The 21,031-nt window shown below is 38.9% G+C and overlaps 1 protein-coding gene across 5 annotated transcripts in view; it reads right to left on the bottom strand.

Annotated features, from left to right (window-relative positions):
- AKT3 (AKT serine/threonine kinase 3) overlaps positions 1 to 21,031 on the bottom strand; it is a 304,967-nt gene that overhangs the window by 210,387 nt on the left and 73,549 nt on the right. The gene's annotated exons all lie outside the window — the stretch shown is intronic.

Below are 21,031 nucleotides of genomic sequence, written 5' to 3'. Positions count from 1 at the left end.
CAGAACAGGAGAAAGAAAGGCAGGAGAAAAAAGTGGGAACTCAAAACAGGGATGAAGGGAGCGAGAGAGACACAGGGAAAGGGTACATTTCCTTAATGAGACCGTATACAATAAAGTTGAACTCCTGTTTTCAGGGCTTCCACACTTTTCTCTTGAGCCCACAGAGGACGACTGTGTCCACTGGGGCAACTTACTGGGTGTCAGTTATGAGAGTAAGATTTTGCTATGAATCAAAAGAAATGAAATCAAGGGTCAAAATGATTCCTCGTCCTAATCTGGGAATCAAAGTCACACACAAACACGGATCTAGGCTAAAGTAGAACACACTTGTAAATTACAAGAAGATTCCAAAACACTGAAGTACTTTGGTCCCTTCATACAAATTAGCTGTTCATTTGAAAATAACATAGAGTAGCCTTAGGACCAGAGATGAAGATAAACACGCCCAAATTGCATCAACTACATCTGCAGCCCAGAGAAGTTAAACAGCAGAAAGCAACAAAGAATAGACTCTTCACCAAAAAAGAAATGTTTGTTTTTGCAGGTTAGCTCCACCATTTTTTTCACATTTGCATCCTACTAGTTCTACTTGGTCTCCCCATTATGCAACAGTTCTTTACAATACAGCCAGCTACCCTGACAACTGGGTTCCTTTGCCAGAGTGGCTTTGTCTAAATCCTAAAGCTGCGCTTGGCTTTGCACTGAGCCCAGTGGCTGCCTGTGATCTGAATGCCAATGAAGAGTCAGACCCTGTTGTCTAACAAGCCAGAGACTAAAAGGTCTCTTTGAGGTCAACAAACTGTCTCGACTACTTTCATAAGCTTAAGAGACTGGAAAATGAAGCTAGAAATGCATCCTATTTCTTAGGAGGACAATAGGAAAAAGTATTAAGCGTCTAACATCCATCAGATACTTTTTAGAGCTTCAACTTCAAATTAGAGGGGGCCTAGTAAACCTTCACATGTAAATAAAGTGCTTCTTCTTCTAATGGGAATAAACTTAATCTTAAAGAAAAGGTGTAAATAAATTTCAGTTATCATATCAAATTGGAGGGCGTTTAGAGAATTTATATACTCAAAACTATATTTAAAAAAAAAAAAAACCTGTGTCCCAGTCCCCACTTGTCACTGATCGAGGGAGATGAATGACAAACATAAAGACGGTAAACCAGTCTTCAGCTACAATCTAAGAAATGCAAAATTACATAACTCTAAAGAACCAACTCCTAGCTAGGACCTACTTAATGGCAAATATTAAAAACGCTTTTAAAAAAATCAACAGTAGAACCAGAAAGATAGTTTCAACTACATCGTTTTAGTTCAACTGTCAATGAAAAATAACACACGTTGTTGTCTGCTTAACTTGCCATTCAGCTACTAGTCTACGTTGCCTTATATTTTAGTACTTGGAGGCTCCCTTTTTTTTTCCTTACAACTAATCTTATTTAATCGATGCCAAATTCTGTTTTACTTCCTGGATAGCTCTCAAATTTCTGCCTCTTACCCTGCTGCCACAACCCTGACTCAGATCATGACGGCTCACCTACATTCCTGCAAGAGCCTCCTAACTGACCCCTGGCCAGAGCCACCCAACAGATACATGACACAACCCACACGCGTAACTTCACGTTTTCTCAGAGCCACCTTTAAGAATGTAGAAACAAACAGGTGACATTTTAAATAATATATCTTTACTTAACCAAATATATCCAAGATAGTATCATTTCAATAAATAATCAATAAAAAGAATTGAGATATTTCACATTGTTTTTTTCCAAAGCATGAATTCAATCAAAATCCAGCACGTATTTCACACCTATGGTACGTCTCAATTTAGATGTTATGTTTTCAACAATGTAAGTGAAATGTAATCCTACCAAAACAATAAAGCGAAAGAGAAAAGATTTTATACTGCTTCTGTTTCTAATTAAAGTTAAATAAAATTTCAAATCCAGTTCCTCGGCCACACCGGCCACATTTCAAGTGCTGAACAGCCACCTGCGGCTCACAGTTCCCAGGCTGGACAGCTCAGCTATGGGTCTTCAATCTCTGGCTCTTCCAACCCAGGCTCAGCAAGTTCAAATATGCAAACCATTCCCATCATCTACAGCGTAAAGCCCTTTGTCCACATCTCAGTGATCTTCTGACAAAACTCAACCTGGACGGCCTGCCTAGGACATGGGATTTCCCCTTGTCTTTCCAGCCTCCTCTGTTCCCACGTTCCCACACCCCACGGCAGGCAACACTGGTCTGGCAGAGAACACGCCGAGCGTCCCCCTCTGGCCTGTGCCCTTAGTTCTCCTGGACACTCTTCGTCTTTCCCACCCCTGTCAACTGGCCACCTCCAGCTTATCCTTTAGGGTGCAACTGAGGGATCACCATCTCTTCTCGGATCCCTTCCTATATGACACAAGCTCTTGGGAGGCAGGAATCATGTCAGTCTTGTTCACTGCTGTACGCCTGGCACTTTGTAGGCACCCAATAAACACAGCTAATCAACAGGGAGATCGGAGCTACCTTAAGCATTCCCTCATTCAACACACGTGGCAGGAAGATAAGCGTCCTCCTGAGAGTTCATTGACATGGTTTCTCTCTCACTAACCAGAAGAATCTAACTAACCACGAGAATCTATGCCAAAATGAACTCTGAAACACCAAGACTCTCCAAGTTGGAATCTTCAGTACAAACTAACGCTTTGTGCCTAACAGATTCTTGTGTATCTACTGGAAGGGCAGTGAAGGTCAGAGGAAAACTTTCCCCCCCACTTCTGACGGGGGGCGGTTGTTCATGAGCATAATCCCAGGTTTCTTTCCCTCCCTTTACTTACTCTATTCTGGTGAGATGGAGTCATTTCTCTGGTGGAGAGATGTGGGGGAAAAAACCTTGGCATGCAGAATTCAGTCCAGTCCTTTTTCTTCCTTTTGAAGCTAGTCTGCTGCAAAAAATGCAAGTTTGTCTTTGTTCCTACATGTGAGGGACCAGCAAACTAACTACACAAGGCCTGCGGCCTGTTTCTCTCAATAAAGTTTTATTGGAACACAGCCCCACCCTTACTTTACAGATGGTCTAGGGCTGCTTTCTTGCACTACAGTCACAGAGTTGAGGAGCTACAGCAGTGAAGGAAACCTTAGGGCCTACAGACGTAGTTTAGTATCTGGCCCTTTGCAGAAACAGACTCATGCTCTATGGCACCGTCTTACTTGTATTGTCTGAAATGCACTTGTAAAAGTCTGCTTAATTCTGCAATTAAATCAGCAGGTCCTTTGGCTCTCACACTAAGGCCTCCAATTTAATCTTTATCAGTGATCTGCTTTGGCCTCCATCTTTACTCTTTATTTCAAGTATCGGATACAAGGCCAGATAATTAGTAATTCTTTATACTGTGGCCCCTAGAAACCCCAGCACTTCATCTTTGTAAATTTTCTAAGCATAGTTTTTAAGTTCCAGGGTACAAAAGTGCTAGGGGAGGGGTCTCAGTCAAGTACCTGTTTAAGCTAAGAAGTACTTGGAAATGTGTCTTCTGGAGGAAATGTTGGCTCCACATCTGGGAAGCGTATCCCATTGATGTTAACTTCATCATGCACATAACTGTGTATTGTTCTATTTTCAGTGAAGAGTACTGGCACTTTGAACTCCAGCCCAGCCCTTGGAAGACTGAGAGTTGCAGGCTACACACCTGGCTCCCACCGTCACGGCTGCCGCCGGACCCGGAGCTCCACGGAGACTGTTCTGGGCACCGGGTGACACTGAGCCCGCTGAGGAAAATAATGAAACACGGGCCAAGGAGAGCCTAAGAAGCGAGAGGTAAAATGTCATCATGTGCATTCTCTGTGCAAACTTGCCGGGAGGCGCACAGGAAGAAGCACCCAGAAGCGCCCAGAGAGGTGCAACACCATTTCTGCCAAAGAGAAGGGACAACGTAAAGACATGCCGAAGGCTGCCAAGGCCCATCACAAAAGATAAATGAAGACTTCTCCGTCCCAAAGGGGAAACCAAACGAGTTGAAGGATCTCAACGCACCCAGGAGGCCTCCTTCGTGCTGAGTATGGCCCCAAGTCCAAGGAGAGCATCCGGCCTACGCAGCGGGGAGGCTGCAAAGAAACGGGGAGAGATGCGGAATGACTGTGCGGGGGACTAGCAAGCGGCCTCACGAAGAGACGGCTGCCAAGCTGAAGGGGAAATACGAGGCAGATGTTGCTGCGTGCCAAGCTGAAGAAAGGCTCGATGAGGCAAAAACGGGAGTCACCACCAGGGCTGAAGAAGCAAAAAAAAAGGAAGGTGAGGAGGGAGACCAAGAAGAGGACGATGAATAAGCTGGTTCTAGCGCAGCTTCTGTCCTCGTCTGTAAAGCATCTAAACCCGCTGCAGCCAACTCTCTCCTTTCAAAGAAAAAACTTGCAAGGCAAGACCGTGCAAGATTTGTTTTTAAACTGCACAGCGTCTTGTTCGGCAAAGTTCACACACTACCTACTGTGCCTTTAGACAGGCCTGGCCTGGTGGCATTTCCGACACCGCGGCCGCGCCTGCTTCAGTTGGCAGCAGGCTCCAGCTCGTTGTTTCTGGGGACCAGGGTTTTTTCGTCTTCAGCTGCCTCTGACGCACTTTGTACGAAGTAACTGTCATTCTGGTAACTGAATACCCCTCTGTAAACTGCACGCACAGGCACGCACACAAATTGCCACTGTTCTGTTGACATTCCGAATGCTTCTAAGTAAATACAGTTTTTTGCATTAAAAATAAAAAGACTTATAGTGTTAAGTCTTCATGTCATGCCCTTTGTTTTAGGAAAACATGTGCAGTACCTGTACTTTTTCTGCAACAAAACAGTCTTTGGACATTATTGATTTTTGTTTCCTTGAATGTTTCTCTTACTCTTGAAACAAATCAGTATTTCACAAAAAGTGACTTCAGATCACCTATTTCCAGGAACACCAGTCAAAAACTATTCTAATAATTTATTAAAGAGCATTTATCTTTTTATCCCCCATACTGATGTTGTTTAACTAAAACCCTTCAGTCAGAGACAATTCTATCACACATACTGGTGAAAATTTATATGCAAGAATATTAATCTTGACAATAACTATAAGGAGGTTAAACAGAGGGAATGAAGGTTTTCCTTTTACAAATTTCTAGAACACAGTCCAACAATAATCCTTCACAAAATACTTAAATAGGCCAATCAGAGTGTTGCATATTTTTATCATGTGCTTTTTATTCATTTCAATTTTGTCCTATCATGCCCCTGGTGCTACGTCTCTCACATTTCCAACGTTTCCTACTAATGTTGCTTAAGTCGTTTAATACAAGAAGGTTAATTGACACATGATGATACATAACATACTTCGGACCTTAGTACTAACTCAGGTTTATATTTGGTTGCTGGGAATTCTTTCTAAAACAAAACCAAGAGTAAGAAATAAACAAATGAGAGCTTTCCAAAGAAATTGCTTTTGTGCCAAAAAAATTAAAATGATAGCTGAAGATGAAAGGACCTTCTTTTTTAAAAAAAAAATAAAGTATTTTTCATCTCAATTAGGCCCTGAGTTCTTTATATTCACAATATTCAGTAAATACTTAGGGGCTACAATCCTTTTTTTCATAATCCTCCTATATATTCTGTGACATGTGTCTCCTAGGACAGTTGTCACCTTCCTAAGTTTAAATTAAAAAATTTAAAAGAAAAACGAACCAGTTAAAATCACACAAAAATGATGGGATTCCATGTAAATGATAAATACATCTCTTGGGGAATCCGAAACACACATTTGTTTTTATGTGTTCTTCTCTTTTGGTAGTACAGCAAAACAAACTTCCTGGTCTTCCTTACTTTCTCATCAGAAACCTACCTCCCCTTATAGACATAACCTCTGAACTCTAGTCTTTAAGCAAGACAGCACTCTGCTCATGAAAACACTGGACATAAAAGTATTTCAGGGCTTTCAGAGTATCTTTTTCAAAAAGTGTGTAGACCATCCATTGAACAAAACTGTATTAGGTTAGCGAACACAGACAAGTACTGGTCGGCTCAGTGCACGAACCAGGGAGTGCACAGCCTCCAAGGTCACCATAACAAGAGAGAAGATCAGGGAAGTACATTGCCTCAGTCCAAAGTGACACATAATATTTTTGCTCACAGTCCACTGGCCAGAAATTAGTCACCTGGATGCAACATAACTGCATGGAAAGCTGGAAAATGTAGGAACACAGGGAAAAGTTAGTCTCTACCTCTGAAATACAGCTTTTAAAATACTGCTCAAGGAAATCTCAAAGTCCATGTTAAAAGGTAAGGGTATAATTGACCTTCAATAAAACTAAAGTTAGATCAACTTTAAGTTACATCCTCTACAATGTCTGGTGTTTTTATCCTGGTGGGGGAAAAACCATATGCTAGTTCTTTAAACTACTTCATTTTGATAGTTTTCATTTTTAAATTATATCAATAGTCTTAAGAATATTTAAAAGATAAGCATTTAAAATTAATTTTACAGTTTGAAATATAGAAAGCAGTTTCATTAAGTTAGAAAAGATTTTTCAAAGAATCTGACAATTTACCAAATACGTGTTAGAGCAAATGATCACACCAAATGTTTTAGATAATATCTCATTTACAATGTCCCTTCCCTAAGATAAGGAAGTTTAATTACTTTTAAATGCAGTGTCATAAAATTATTTTAGGACTGCAAATGAATAGCAAGCATATTTTTAAAAAGTGCTCAATTTCAGCAGTCATCAGGGAAATAAAAATTGAAACCACAATGACTAAAATAAGAAAGACAATCTCAAGTGCTGACGAAGAAACAGAACCAATGGAACTCCCGTAAACTGCTAATGGGAATATAAAGAACCAACATTTCAATGTCAACTATACTTCAATTGGAAAAAAAAAAAAAAAAAAACATTTCAGGGAAGCGTTTAGCAGTATCTACAAAATAAGCTGAACATATGCATATTCTGTGATGCTGGAGTCCTACTTGTAGGTATATACCCAACAAAAATATGCACATAACACACCAAAAGACATATGGCCAAAAAGTACAAACAACCCAGGGGTGCGTGGGTGGCCCAATCTGCTGGGCATCTGCTTTCGCCTCAGGTCATGATCCTGGGGTCCTGGAATCAAGCCCCACGTCAGGCTCCCTGCTCTGCGGGGAGCCTGCTTCTCCCTCTCCCACTCCCCCTGCTTGTGCTCGCTCTCTCTCTCTTGCTGTCAAACAAATAAATAAAATCTTAAAAAAAAAAGTAGCAACAACTCAAATATCCAACAGAACAGATAAATAAATTGTGGCATAGCCACACAATGGAAACATGTAACAACAGTCAGGGATGCACTATTGTTACATGCGACAACTAGGATGAATCTCATGAATATGGCACTGGGGAAAAAAAAAAAGCCATTGGATTCCATATTCAAGAGCAGGCAGAACTAATCTGTGATGCAAAAGCCACTCTATTAGCTTGGTGGAGGACAGGGACTTGGAGAGGTAGGAGGGAAAGGGTTAGAAGGTAGTGGTAATGTTCTGCCTCTTCATATGGTGTTAGTTACCTGGTGTGTCCACTTGGTGAAAATTCACACAAGGGTATTCTTATGACTTTTTACTTTTCTGTATGTATCTCATACTTTTAAAAAAAGTTTACCTTAAAAATTATTACTGGTAACAGAAACAGAATCTCTTCATTTTGTTGTACTTTGCAACATCTATTATTTCCAATATTCTTTACTACGGCCAATGGTAATTCTTGAAATGGCTCTTCTAGTCACCACGTAGGAATCACATTTGTAATAATTATTACTCATTAAAGTCCTTACTCATTAAAAGTATTTTTTATTACATGCTTTTTGAGAGAGAGAGAGAATGCGCGTGTGCACACAACTGGGGGGGAGGGGAAGTGAGGGTAGAAGGAGAGGAGGAGAATCTTAAGCAGGCTCCACACATAGCAGGGAGCCCAATGTGGGGCTTGACCTCAAGACCCTGAGATCATGACCTGAGCCAAAATCAAGAGTCAGACACTTAACCGACTGAGCCGCCTAGGCGCCCCTAAAAATATTTTTTATTAACTTTTCAAAAAGATGTTTTCTTGTGCAAGTAATGCAAGAGATTTTTAAATTTTTTGTAATGAACTTGTTGAAGACCTCAGTTCTAAAATAAAAGTATGGGGTATATGTATATAAGAAAATAAAGTAAGACACCAAAGACATGGCTAAAACATGTAGGGATTTTAGAGATAATTTAGGTCAATCCTCTTATTTTACAAAAACAGGTAAAGTGACTTACCCAAGGTCACAAAAATAAGTGGTAATAGGTGATATTAGTACTCAGTTCTCCAGAATGAGAGTTTATTATTCTTACCTCTACTCCTGCCCATTTAATCGCTGGTACTAGGAACAAAAATTTTACTACACAAAGGGTTTTCCTATAGGATGTCTTTGAAGTTAGATTTAGTGAATTCAATACAAATAATAACTATCTAAACTGAGCATCTGCAGAAGTATTCTTCATGAAAACAGCTTTTAAGACACAGCGCTTCATGAAATAAGTCAATCAGAGAAAGACATGTATCATATGACCTCACTGATATGAGGAATTCTTAATCTCAGGAAACAAACTGAGAGTTGCTGGAGTGGTGGGTGGTGGGAGGGATGGGGTGGCTGGGTGATAGATATTGGGGAGGGTATGTACTATGGTGAGCGCTGTGAATTGTGTAAGACTGTTGAATCACAGATCTGTACCTCTGAAAACAAGTAATACATTATATGTTAAAAAAAAAAAAAGAAGAAGATAGCAGGAGGGGAAGAATGAAGGGGGGGAAATCGGAGGGGGAGATGAACCATGAGAGACAATGGACTCTGAAAAACAAACTGAGGGTTCTAGAAGGGAGGGGGGTGGGAGGATGGGTTAGCCTGGTGATGGGTATTAAGGAGGGCATGTTCTGCATGGAGCACTGGGTGTTATACACAAACAATGAATCATGGATCACTGCATCAAAAACTAATGATGTAATGTATGGTGATTAACGTAACAATAAAAAATTTTTTTAAAAAAAGAGTGCTTCACACTTACATGAAGATCATTTCACAATATATACAACTATCAAATTAGTATGATGTACACTGGAAACTAATGTTATAGGTCAATTAAATATCTCAATAAAAATGTGTTAGGTAGACCCTCAAAAAAAATTGAGCAAGATCTGCATTGACTCTAGAACATAACTTTAAAACAAGTTATCAACACACTGCAGAAACACAAATTCCCAACGTGGAACAAAAGAAAAGATCTTCCAGATTCACTGGATGATTTTTTGCTCTGCTTTGTTTCTATTTCCAGTTAGCCCTAGTTGGACACTTTTTTCACTAAATTCAAAACACAGGTAGTACTTCTAGTCAAATATGTTTCTCTGTGTATTTTGTAATAGTTTATCATCTATCCCTAACTTGGCCTGTGAGTCCCGTGTCTTCTCAGATCTTCTCAGTGAGGGCTGTGTTACATATTTTCATAATATGGAAATCATATTCTATTTAATTATTCAGTTAAAATATATTCCATCTTTACATTCCAATAGAGTAAACCTGGTTTGTCTTGAGTAATATTTTTTCCTCTAAATAATACCAATATAAGCCTGTATTTGATAAAGCTAGTTAAAACAAAACAAAAAAACTTTAGAGACTTTTTTGCTAACCAATATGTCACTGAGTTAATAAGTCATTAACTGCCACTTGCTTGGGTTATTTGTACCCCATTGTTTTAGAGAACCTAGGGAGAGATGAAGACACTTCAAAGTTTGATACCTAGGCCATAATCAGAAATGCAGATTGAACATCTGATCCCAGGTCTGTCTCAAATTAACACTCTATAGAGAACAAGAGTCGTCCCATTACCTCTGAATATTTACTGCTGTTGGTACTTTAATTTATCAAAGAATTGAGTTTATTAAAGACAGTGAGGCATCAGAGAAGACACAAAGATAGAGATACAGAGACAGGGATAGAGGAGAGAAGAGAGAGCGAAGTAGTGAGAACTTCCCCTTGAAAATCTCCAGTAAAAACTATTAATACACTTATAGAAAAGAATCAGGAAGAACAGAGAATAAAGATGGCATAAGAGATTTTCGCCCTGTGTTTTACCTCTGGAGAAGGCTTATTGTCTTGAAGAACATGAACATGAGGGTGAGGCGGTGGGGGGGGAGGGGGGATGGGGAGGCCAGGAGAGGAAAGAAACAACTGCAAGCTGCCATGCTGAGCTTATAAACAATCACCAAAAGGGGCTTTGGGAGCTCACCAGCTGCAAAGGTTTTGTATTAGGCTGTGGCTCCACTGGGAGGATGGGCACCCCTAAATAATGATGTCAAAAGAGTTTTTACATGCCCAGGAAGCTATTCCAAGCAAACAAAAATCTACAGTTGTCCCTAATGGAGGTTAAGACCTTGGGGGATTAGAGATAGAGAGTATAGATGGCTATTATCTAAATAAACGTATTGTTCCTAGCGCAACAAAAGAATATATTCCTAAAAAAGAATATGTAATATTTTCACTGTGAAGCTCCAAACAAAACAACAACAACAAAATGAAACGAACACTCACTCTTTCCATATACCAACAAAAACGTCAGAAGTTTCATTTTGAAAGTTACATGGCAAAGTGAATTTAAGAATAAAAAAGTAATTACAGAATAATTTCCCAGGGCATTTCATTCATAAAGTACTTTTGCATCCCACTTCAATGCTTTTGCATCACAGAGGCAGTAATTCATAATGACTGGCTCAACATAATTTTGAGGAAGCAGAATTCTGATGGTGCTGCTGCGAAGTTCTCACTGGCCTCTTCTCTTGCTAGCGTTCCACCCATTATACCTCAGTAAATGCAACATTTTTGTGGTCATTTGACCAAAAAAATTTTTTTTTTTTTTTGCAAGAGACATGAAAAGATTAAAGGGAGGCATCCTCAATTCATAGACCAAAATATCACCTAACAACATCTGGTCCTAAGTACGTTTTTTTTTCCCAGCCGTATTTACAATTCTCAAAGCAAGTTGCAATGGCATCTTCTGCCTATTTCTAGTTATTACAGATAATGTATTTGTTTTCTTCTTTGTAGTTTACCAAGTTTGTGCCACTTGATGCAAAGAGCTTTCCTGATTAGTACTTGCTGATTATATGATGTTAGCTAACAGGTACCTTTCCAAATGAAAGGGTCAATATTACGTAGGAAGTACTATGGAAAATCACCTTAAAATATAAACTGTGTCCGCAGACACAATAAAGACACAATAAAGTTCAAAAAGGGATAAATTTAAAACAGTTCACTTAAGACAGTGTATAAGCTTTTCGTGAAACAATTTAAGGTCATAAGGAATCACAACCTAACTAAGGGTCACCAGTGAAATGGGGTATGTCAAAAGCACAGGGATAAATGGTCAGACAAATCACAAGAAAAAAATGTGATACTACGTTTTTTCTACTATAACGATCTTCAAATTTTTTATATTGAGACCCAACAGTTCTAGCAGAATCTCTTCTCAGTTAAATGAAGAAAAAATTAACATAAACCCTAACCCTACCCCTAACACACACAGATTAAAAAAAGAGAGAGAACATACACAGATCTTATAAAATATATAATGTGCCAGAGTACTGTTTATCTGTGTTTTTAAGGAAGTCAACATGGTTGTTAGTTTTGTCTGTTTTCACAGGCTTGTTTAACAATTATATTGCACAGCTGTCCAAAATAGTTCAGAGGTTTTAAAAGAACCAAGCTGGAAAACCTTGTGGGCAGGCAGGAAATCAGACAAGCTCCCTAAACATAGCTCCTTTATCTAAGCATGAAGATAAAGAAGCAAAACTATACTTGGTGATCCTATCTGGTTGAGATAGAAAACAAGAATGGGATTTAAAAAAAAAAAAAAATTTTTTTTTTTAAAGAGCTGGATAGATATACCATGTTCTTCCTTATAGTTGAGAACAGAAAGGTCACATAAAGTAAAACTTTACACTTATAGCTATGGTGTAGAGAGGCACAATCATGACAACTTAGAAATAAATGGCTCCTTTGGTGCTTATAAAAATTCACTGGTCCCTATAAAAAGCCAAACCAATATACGAATAACTAAACCAATGATGAATAACTAAAACAGTATTAGAAGGAAAGAAAACAATTTCACAAACTTTGAGGTAAGAATTTCAGAAAATGTTAAAGTTCACTGGAGGAATACTTCTTATTTAGTGTGATTAGTAAAAATAAGGGCGCCTGGGTGGCTAAGGTGGTCAAGTGTCTGCCTTCGGCTCAGGTCCCTGTCCTCCCTGCTCATGCTTCTCTCACTATCTCTTCTATAACAAATAAATAAAATCTTTTTTTTTTAAGTTTAGTAAAAATAAGTCAATGATGCAAAGCAGTATTAATCACAAACTTTTCAGGGTTTGCTTTTGTTCAAAGGAGGTATTCTCTCAAGATGTAGTTTTACAGATAAGACAACCAGATAATAAAGAATCAATCTGCAAAAACTCCTTAAGATTGCCTGTTTATATACATCCGGATTTCAAAGTGTTGCATTTTGAAGAGTAGTGTGTCCAGGCTAGCCTCGCCATATGAGTCAGAGTGACATCTAGTGGCAACTCCGTTGAACAGTACATGTTTGGTACTCTGGTCTCCTGTAACTACAAATGAATGGGACCCAGCACGTTAGGCACTCAAACACTACGGCCTAAATCAGCTACTCTACCATTAATACTTTAGCTAATATCCCAATTTCACCATTCCTACTGAACCTCCTCCTTCCTTTCCCACCATTTCCAGGCCTTCATTCTCCCTGTTTTCCCAGTCTACAAGTTCCCCTCCACACCTGCTCGCTTGTCTCATTTTCTATGGACTCTTTGGTCAGTCTATATTTTTCTCATCTACTTTTTCTTTCACTGTACACATTTTTTAAAGATTATATTTATTTATTTGAGAGAGAGAGAACACGAGCCGGGCAGGGAGGAGCTGAGGGGGAGGGAGAAGCAGGCTCCCCACTGAGCAGGTAGCTCGACCCGGGGCTCGATCCCAGGACCCCGGGATTCTCAGATGCTTAACTGACTGAGCCACCCAGGGGCCCTCACTGTACACATTTTATCGATCTCCACCCTATGCCTTTTGTAAAATCCATTTTCTGTGGAATTGTTCTGAGTCTGGCAATATTAAATCATGAAACTAAGCCAAATGCATCAACCATAATTCATCTGGGAACTCTGGGAAATTACTTAATTCATCTCCAGTTGATCTGACCATCTATCAAGTCAAACTGATAGATGATTATTTACCAAAAGCAATCATGTCACATCTTCTTTGCCCTTATTCAAACCCCTCTCCCCAAACTCCATCTCTCTCATCCTCTAATAAGCTCACTTCCTAGAAAACATGGAAACCACTGAATGTAAGTAACCTCAACTTCCCAACTCTGCATTCAAAGCAGACACTTTATTTAGAACACCCTCATTTTCTCTCCCTCAAAGAAAGACATATACAGGCTCCTTGTCAAGTGCTAGCCCTTAGTCTTTTGTCCCATTTTTATTGTTATCTGTAAGATTTGGTTACATCAATGATTATATCTCTCTTGAATCTTCAAAATTCCCCTCTGTATTTGACTCCTTCCCTACAACCTATGAACATGCCCACCCCATCCAAACATCATCTTTCTTTGACCTGTTGCAATCTATTTTCTTTCTCTTCATCAAAAAATAAGCCAAAAGAATAATCTCCGGTGACTTTCTTCATTTCTTTGGTATCTGTTCACAACCCAACCAAAACTCCACTGGCTCCAGGGAAAGGTGGGAGAACCTACCTACAGAAGTCCAGCCGGTTAATCACAGCCAGCTGCTGAGCCAGGGCTAATGCTGTGTGCAGAGTCCTAATCAGTGCTGGTTAGCAGGCGTCGGTTTTATTATTTAACATAACTCAAGGTTTCTTTACTTTTGGTATAAAATCAAAAATCACTGAATGAGAGAACATTTTTAACTAAGAAAAAAATCTACTCAATACTGGAAAGTACAAAAAAAAAAAAGTGATACTTATCCAAAACGGAGCATATAAGCACCTGAAAGGTACATCTAGTAAAGTGACATGGCATAGCATCTCAAGTAGCCCTGAAATGTTGACTTAATTATAGTAACCACGAGCAGTGCTTTCTGAACAGCTCTGATTCTGAAATGAACATTCTTTGTATTTGATGATACTAATTCAGCCTTTTTTGTGGTCGATGCTATAAATGTTACGGAAATTATGTACTGCCCATGTTCATTACCTAAATTTCACATAATAATAGGTTCGTTAAATTAATTTTTCCCTAAAATAGATAAAACAATTATTCTTTATTAAGGATTAATCACTTGCCAAAATTAATTGTCTAAAACAACCTCATTTCAATTACACACTAGCCTCAGATCTGGTGTTTTCAACTTTTTATTTTTTCAAACTTAACTACACTTTAAATTTTTAAATAACAGAAACCCATTGCAGGTAGTCTCCGGGTTTATAAGTGGTCTGCACCCTTTTAGTTCATTGGTAGCTTCTGAGTACTTGGAGTGTTTTGTTCCAGAGAATAATGTTATAAATAGTGGATGCTATAAATTTGAGGATGTCATCCAAGGTCTATTTAACTCAGTTAAATAGTACTAATCAGTACCAGCTAACCCAACCTTAAATCTAGGCCCTTGGAATGGAAGGGTGGGGAAAAGGAAGTTAAGTTTTTATCACTCCTTCCAGGCACAGAATTTGCCGTAATCAAGTATTTGAAATGGGCAAGTGTACCTTTGGCATAATTCCTACATCCTTCCCTGATATAAACTTTTCTCCCACACCCTGCTGTTATTTCTACCAGTTTCAAGGTCTTCTGCCCTCTTCCATCATGCCATACATACCATCTTGATCTACCTTCACTTCCCCAAATGCCCCAGACTTCAAAATGTACTTCCTTCCCTCTACCAACCTCTGATCTCACCAGGCAACAATGCAACCTGATTCAAAGGAATGGGTAAAAAAGACAAGTCTAAACCTTTTAAAAGATAATTTTACAAAATAGTAAATAACAAAAAGGGGAAAGAGTACCATTATGGTATGGAAAACTAGCAGTCACTACTTTAATCAAGTGATCAAAGCTAACATCTCTAGTAATGGGATAAATCGAAATTGACCACCACCCCAGAGGATACAACAAGGACACAGCATCTCTTCTGTGATAGCACCAAAAATGTACAACCTGAATCTAACAGTGAAGAAAAACATGAAACAACCCCAAATTGAGGGATGTTCTACAAAATAACTGGTATGTAATCTTCAAAAGCATCAAGACCATAAAAGTAAAGACTGTGGAGCCATTCCAGGCTAAATGAGGCTAAAGACAACCTAAGAATGCAACGCAAGATCTCAGATTAGAATTTTTCAATAAAAAAACATTATTGAAAGAACTGGCAAAATCTGAAGAGGACCTAGTGATTAGATAGTAGTGACTGATGTATCAATGTCAATTTCTTGACTTAATAGTTATACTCTCCTCATATAGGAGGATGTCCTCCTTTTGTAAGAAACACCCACCAAAGTATCCGGGAATAATGGAGCATCTTAGACTCAAATGGATCAGGAAAGAAAAGCTTCTGAGTTACTCTTACAACTTCTCTGTAAGTTTGAAATTATTTCAAAATATAAATTAAAAATAAAATGTAAAGGTTTTTACACTTGTGTTCCCTATTTGCATTTTGATGTAGCTTTATCTAACAATGAAAGCTCTCAACTAATTGGTTCTAGAAATACATTTCATTCTTTCCTTCATTCTTCACTCAACAAAAACTGAGTCCCTTACTTTATGACAGGCATGGGGAGCACAACAGGAAAAAATGGAAAAAAATCACTGCTTTCATGGAGTTCATATTTGATGGGAGAGAAACAAGTAGAGGGTAGAGTATGTTAAATACTGGTAAATGCCAAGGAGAAAAACACCAAACGGGAAGAGGACTGAAGTTTTAGATGAGGTAGCCAAGGACGACATCATTAAGAAGTAAATTTTAAGAAAAACTGAAGAGATGTGAAGAAGCTAGGTGCAGGTATCTGGGGGCGGTGGAGAGGGAAGGTGGGGGAGAGATTTCTTGACAGAGAACAGCAAGGTTTTGAGATGGGAACATGCCTGGCATGCTCCTGGAACAGTCAGGGCATGAAGAACAAGGGGGGAACCAGGAGGAAAAAGTCAGAGGGGTAATGAGGAGCCCATGTCATCTACAGCCTTGTAGATCGCACCAAGGACTCTGGCTTCTACTCTGAGTGAGGTGGGAAGCTACGGGATGTTTCTGAGCAAAGAGTCCAGGTAATCTGACTCAAGTTTTAATGAGATCATGGAGACTATTGCTGGAAAACAGAATAAAGGGGGACAAGGACAGTTTGGATGAGGGTTAACAATCAAATCTAACTTCTCCACAATAGCCAGCCCCATCGTATAAAATACAATAAAGCGGGATGAAAGATTACCAAGTGAACTTGTGTTTGGTCAGCATGCAGGTGAGTGGAACACTGCCAGCACCCGAGGAGCCGTCCACACGTCCCTTCTTGCTCGCATCCTCTTATCCTTCCCCTGGAGTATAAACATTCTTCCGACTTTTATGGTGTTAACTTACCTGGTTTTTACTGTCGTGTTAGCACCTAGCTATGTCTCCCTAAACAATCCAGAATGTTTGCTGTGTCTGAAGTTCAAATGCATCATCTGTACCTTACTTCTTTCACTCATTCTAGGCTTGTGTGATCCATCCGCGTTTAGTGTAGCTTTGTCCAGAATGCCACTGTGTGAACCACAACTTACTTGTCTATTCTCCCGTGCAGGGACATTTCTTCCCAGTTTCGTGTCATTGCAAGCGATGCTACTCTGAACACTCCTACACGGGTCTCCTGGTGAAAATACTCACACACCTCTCTAAGTAGAGTTCAGGTACTGAGTCAGAAGGTATACGTATCCTCAACTTCACTAGATCATGCCAAACTGTCCTGGGTGTTCTGTTCATTTTTTGCCAACATCTCCAACCTGTGATATTATCAAGGCTTCTCATTTTTGCCAAAATTGTGTGAGTGTAGAGACTGTCTCATGGTGATTTTTATTTGCAATTCTCTGATTGCTAATGAGGTTGCACATTTTTTTACATTTGTCATTCTTTCATCTCTTCTTGTATCTTAGATCCTTCATCTGAGACTGTGACATAGAGTGCGTTCACATTCTGCAAACCACCACCCCCAACCCTCTCCAGAGCTCCTTTCATCTTGCAAAACTGAAACTCTGTGCCCATTAAATAGTAACTCCCCATCTCTCCCTCCCCCAGTTCCTAGCAACCACTACTCTACTTCCTATCTTTATGAATTTGACTACTCTAAGTACTTCATAGAAGTGGGATGGGATCATCCAGTATTTGTCCTCTGAGGCCAATTCTGTGCTATACTCCTTGCCTAACCACCCAAACTTCAGGTACTGAACAACTCGATTCGGGTCACTGATAAGACCACCATCACAGCAGGTGCACCTCACCAAATGGAACCAGCCTTGCACTTGCCGAAGTACTCAATCAGAACAGAAGGATAGCCGGCCAAGGCCAGACTCTACTCCCATTCAGGTAAGCCCGTTCACTTTACCCGGGCTCCAAGGACTCACTGAATCCCAAATATTAAGTTTAAAGCTGAGGAGTTGACAGAACATCTTCCCTGGCTCCTGAAAATTCAATCAAGGAACAACAGTTTAGAGAGATTTCTCAAATCCCCGGGATCATCTGACAAGTCAGCTATGGCATCAATGCGCACCAGTGAAGGGCCTGTCCCGGTTACCTAGCTGTCCGGGCCCAAATTAGACAATGACCATCACCCCAGGACTGTAGTAAGAGGTCTAATGATCTTGCTCTGCTTTGTCCTCAGCCACTTAAACATATGAAGTGATACACTAAGGCAAAGCACAAAGTACTCTGCCTGATAAGGATTTAATGTTAGCTAGAAAGAAACACCAGTTAACCTTAAGACATAATTTTTTCAAAGACAATTATATGAATGTATTTCAAGGAATATAATATATAAGCATTTTAAGAAATGTATGAAATGTTTATTTTATTGTTAAAGCCAAAATGTCCAGAATTTTGGGTCTTTCATCCAGGAATCTTTGTTGACTGAACTCCCGATACTCAAATCCATTATCTCATAAGAGATTACAATGTGGGGCGCCTGGGTGGCTCAGTCGTTAAGCGTCTCTGCCTTCGGCTCAGGTCATGATCCCAGGGTCCTGGGATCAAGCCCCACGTCAGGCTCTCTGCTCAGCGGGAGGCTGCTTCTCCCTCACCCACTCCCCCTGCTTGTGTTCTCTATCTAGCTGTCTCTCTCTGTGTCAAATAAATAAATAAAATCTTTAAAAAAAAAAAAAAAGAAATTACGATGTGGGGTGCCTGGATGGCTCAGTCGGCTCAGGTCATGATCACAGGGTTGTGAGATCAAGCCCTGCATCAGACTCCACACTGGGCGTGGAACCTACTGAAGAGTCTCTCTCCCTCTGCTACTTCCTCCCCACACTCCCAGCGCTTGCCCACACGCATACTCTCCCTCTCTCTTTCTCTCTCAAGTAAATAAAGAAATCTTTAAAAAACAAAAAAAGAAATTACAATGCTAGGCCAATTTCGTAAAGTCAAAATTACAGTTTTTTGTCAGCATACCCAGTAATTGTAAATGAATAAAGCATCTATAGTTCCCCCAAAATTTCTGAAAAAGAAGTTTAATATCTTCACAGTAACTCTTGAGTCTCTGAGAAGTTCTGGCATGTATTTAGTGACTCAACAATGTGAAATGGATAGATTTAAAATATGTTTATTTAAATTAATTTTTCATTCCTAGAGGCAAAAAAATAACCATTTATTCTCAGGCTAGATTGTTGATCATCTGTTCTCAAAATTTTTCATGTCAACAGAAAATACTAAAATAAAATCATAAACAATGAATTTACCATATATTTTTTAATTGCCAAATTTGAGACTCCTATGTAATAATTTGCTCAACCTAACACATCATTTTCCAGAAACAAGGTTTTTAGGGAAAGAAAGATTGTGTCAAAATTATCTTTTTTATATGACTTATGTAAAATCAATGATCCATCCTCTACAGATGGCTATGAAAGCATCCAAAAAAATGTTTCTATGTGACAGAGTGCATCATGCTCCACAAAATGGACTGTTTTCCATACTATTAATAAGACTATTAACAGATTTTCTCTCAAACACTTCTTTTCAAGACTAACAAGTCTTGAAGGGACTTAGGACTTGTCATTTCAGAAAAAAAGTAAGATATGTGAATGGTTAGCACTGACCTGAGCTCACCTGAGAGGCAAATTATGCATGGCAAGGTAAGGACTGTTGACATTGCATTTAAAATGTAAATCCCCTAATCTTCCAATATCATTCACTCACTGTTCCAGAAACATTGCTAGAACTAAACCCAGTTTTCCAGACTGGGGCCAAGTATTTTATAGTGAATTTTAATGTTGGCTTATAGATCTGGTATCTGTCATTTACCTTCTTTAGGACCTAAAGACAGACTTAACTGAACAAAAAAATATTTTAACAACTTATGAAAGCAAAAAAAAAAATGCTATTTCTAAGTGTAATTACTCAACTATGAAATCAAATCAAATATCAGATTTTCCTACTGAATGAAAAATCATTATCCTTCTATTCTTCATTAAATACTGCCTACTAGCCACATAGAATTATATGGATTATTACTTGCATAAAGAAAAATGATCCAATTTGAAGTTCATTACTGCTGATAATTAATAAAACCAATCACTTAATTTATAAATCATCATTTATTCTACTAAAACTCCTATAAGTTTTAAATAGTAAATAATCAGCCTATCCACTAGCATTTTGTTTCTGGAGATTTTAATCATTGTAACAATCGTACCAATTAAAGTCTTTAAAGTTTATATGCCCAGAATAAATCCCTGGTCATTTTTCATACTGGTAAGCTGTATTTCAGGGAATTTTGCTATCTTCAAAACTGAGTGTTCATAAATTTTATGAATTTTATTAAATGAATGAAAGCTAGTGCTTTCCAGTGAATTACGTGAAAGTTCACCTTCATTATCTAGCTTAAGGCTTGAAGTCAGAGCCCACCTGGGACAAAATATTCTAGCAGTCCCCTCAGGGACATTTGTCTTTGTTCCCATTGGCTAAAAGCATGCCAATTAACAAGAAAAATTTTACAACAGATTTAGAACAAGAAAGAATTCATAGAACAGATGTCCATACTAAAATTCTTCATAGGATACTCAAATTTAAATGAAGACAATTATGGTGATATCAAAAAAGTTTAGTAAATCAATTTGGAAGGTTTCTAGACAAGCTAGACCCACTAACTGCATGCAGATTTTTAAAGTAAGTATATCCAAAACTACAGTAATACTTCAGAATAGCATCTGCAGTAGAGGACGAAGGAGTGTTAAAGGTATCTCCCTAATAATTCTAGAATTTATGTATCCTCTCTCCTTGAAGGTTTAAAATCAATTCCCTTTCAGTTTATGTCCTTTTAGATGTAAATACGGCTCTTGCATTAATGTCAGAAGATCTGGAAAGCTCAGCCTTTCACTACCTTTTCCACTCCATCTAGGTCCTCAGCACACCGTTAAGAGGGGGAGACTTCCCTTGAACACCCTCCCCTCCCTGAGTCACTGTCAGCCTGAGCTCTCCTTTCAATGTGGACTGCTCTGAAGGACAGTTATAAAACTGTAGACTTACACACCCGATTACAAGCCTGTAAATTGTGGTAAAAACCCAACTTTTAAAAAATGAAAACTACGGCATGACCAAAAATTGCCTCTATTTGCAAAATTCCTAACTCGAGATTTCCTCTAACAATATGTTAGATACTATTTTAATAACAGAATGGTTAATTCCTTTTTTAATCTGTTGTCATAAATAAGCAATATTCAGAAAGTAAAAGTGGAAGGAAGGAAGGAAATTAGTCAAAATGCAAATAGTGAATCCTTCTGAGAGAAAAGTA

Source organism: Leptonychotes weddellii, chromosome 6 (genome assembly GCF_054177405.1).
Source record: "Leptonychotes weddellii isolate Sample4059 chromosome 6, ASM5417740v2, whole genome shotgun sequence".
In the NCBI taxonomy this organism is placed as follows: Eukaryota; Metazoa; Chordata; class Mammalia; order Carnivora; family Phocidae; genus Leptonychotes; species Leptonychotes weddellii.
Note: the sequence above shows the minus strand (reverse complement) of the source record. Positions and strands in the feature narration are given on the sequence as shown.